Here is a 2,781-nt window from a genome sequence, read left to right on the forward strand (position 1 = left end):
GTATATTGCCAGAAATGTTTTCCCTTAAAAATAATTTTCATACGTCTTCATAGGATTATAAGGATCAAATGAAATAATATGCATAAGCATTGTCCCTATCACATTGTAAACACTCATGTGCTTAGATAGCATTTAGAAAAATTAGATAAAAAATTGAACTCATGAAACACATAGCTAAGAAAATTTTACATGATGTGATTAATGAATATTCTTTTAGATAATATTTGTCTAGTTACTTGGTATATTAGAAATATGTGAATTAAAAATTTGTAACAAAATTCTTTTTTAACTTTTTTAAAAATTATATTTTGTTGATTATACTATTACGGTTGTCCTGATTTTCCCCCATTTGCCCCCCTCTACCCAGCAGCCCTCATTCCCTGAGGCAACCCCCCACCATAATTCAAGTCCATGGGTAATGTGTATATTCTTTGGCTACTTCATTCCCTATATTATACTTTACATCCCCATGGCTATTCTATAACTACCTATTTATACTTCTTAGTTCCCTCACCTCTTCACCCATCCTACTGTGCCCCCCTCCCGTCTGACAACCACCAAAAACACTCTCTGTACTCATGATTCTGACTGTTCTTATTTGCTTAGTTTGTTTTTTATATTCAGTTGTTGATAGATAACATATTTTTGCCATTTTATTCATAGTTTTGATCTCCTTAAATGTGTCCCTTTAACATTTCATACAATAATGGTTTGGTAATGATAAACTCCTTTAACCTGACTTTATCTGGGAAGCACTTTATCTGCCCTTCCATTCTAAATGAAAGCTTTGTTGGATAGAGTAATCGTGGATGTAGGTTCTTGCCTTTCATGACTTCAAATACTTCTTTCCAGCCCCTTCTTGCCTGTAATGTTTCTTTTGAGAAATCAGCTGGTAGTCTGATGGGAATTCCTTTGTAGGTAACAGTCTCTTTATCTCTTGCTGCTTTTAGGATTTTCTCTTTGTCTTTAATCTTGGATAACTTAATGATGATGTTCCTTGGTGTGTTCCTCTTTGAGTCCAACTTCTTTGGGACTCTGGGCTTCCTGAACTTCCTGGAAGTCTATTTTCTTTGCCAGATAGGGAGTTTTCCTTCATTATTTTTTTAAATAAGTGTTCAATTTCTTGCTCTTGTCTTTCCTTCTGGCACCCCTATATGATGCAGACCCTGGCCAGCAGGGTCTGCGTGTTGTGGCTGTGAGAGACAAATTCACATGGACTACAGAAGTCCTGTGGAGAAAAAGGGACAGCATGGCCACTCTCAGAGTGAGAGGGCCAGAACCCCTGCCTGGACAGGCTTTTATTGCTTTTCTGGGCACATTATATTGAGGATGGTCCTCACTATGTACAGGTTCACTTTAGGTGGTTACCTTTTACAGAAAACAAAGGAGAGGATGTTGCTAATTCCATCACAGAAGAAGGATATTTGCAAATGCAAAGGGAAAAGTGGTTGAACTGGTTACACTTGTCCTTGGAAGGTTTAGCATGGATTCTGGGAAGTTACTTTAAAGATATGCAGTAAACATTTCCTGCCTCAATTCAGGGCGAGGGAGTTTTAGCAAAAGCAAGCCTCATAGGTACAATGCAGACCTGATTCCCCATGGAAGAACCTATCCGTAGGCATAGGTCCTGTGTTCTGGACCTCCCTCCCTACTGGCTTTTCTAAGTGGGAGCTGGGCTACATTGCCCACACCACACAGAACAGTTCCCCATATCTGTAATTCAGATATTGGAATGTTTCAAGTTGTCCCAGAGATTCCTCAGCCTCTCTTCATTTTTTTTTGAATTCTTGTTTCTTTATTCTGTTTGGGATGAATGTTTATTACTTCCTTTTGTTCCAAATTGTTGCTTTGAGTCCTGGTTTCCTTCTGTCACTGTTGGTTCCCTGAATATTTTGCTTTATTTCATTTTGGGTATCTTTCATTTGTTCTTTCATTTTCCAACCAAGCTCAGTTAGTTCTGTGAGCATTTTGATTACCAGGGCTTTAAATTCTCCATCAGATAGGTTGGCTATCTCCTCATCATTTCTCTCTGTTTCCAAAGCTTTGCTCTGTTCTTTCATTTTGGCCCTATTTCTTTGTTCTAGGCCCCTGTTACATTATAAGTTGTAAGGGGGTGGGGTCTTAAGTGTTCACCCTGCGGGGGCAACCTTCCTTGTTGCACAGCTTGTGGGGGAGGGGCCAGAGGGAACTATGCAGCTTGTCTGCAGTCTCTAGCCCACTTTTTGAGAACCCTGGAGTGGGACTGGGAGATTCTTCTACCGTGGTAACCACCATAGTCCACAGTCAACTCTGAGTCTGAGTTCCTTGCCCTGCCTTGCCAAGGTTTCTCTCCCACTGCTGCTTTACCGGTCTGGTTGTTCTGTTTTAATTCCGTGGTTGTCGGAGTTCCATGCAGTTTGATTTTCTGGCACTTCTGTTTGTTTATTGATTTTAGATTGCTTTTTATCCTCCTCTTGGTTGTACGAGGAAGCTAAGGGTTTCTACCTACACCTCCATCTTGGCTGGAACTCTCAGTTTTAATAATGTACTAGAACTTCTGTTTTTTTTGCATTTAGTAAAAATATTGCATAAAATAGAAGTAAATGATAATATAATTAATATTTTATCCTCTTGCTGAATTGTATGTACCTAGAGTGTAGGGTTTGAGTTTCTTACTCTCTTTGCCCTCCTTAGGGCATAATGTCTCATAACAGGTATTCATGATGTTGAACAAATAGATGAAAGATGTTTTGTTAGGTTTGTTTATTGCCTTATTTAACCCTTAAAACCCTGGGAGAAATG

Source organism: Artibeus jamaicensis, unplaced genomic scaffold (assembly GCF_021234435.1).
Source record: "Artibeus jamaicensis isolate MK-2021 breed Jamaican fruit bat unplaced genomic scaffold, CSHL_Jam_final contig_585, whole genome shotgun sequence".
Classification (NCBI taxonomy): Eukaryota; Metazoa; Chordata; class Mammalia; order Chiroptera; family Phyllostomidae; genus Artibeus; species Artibeus jamaicensis.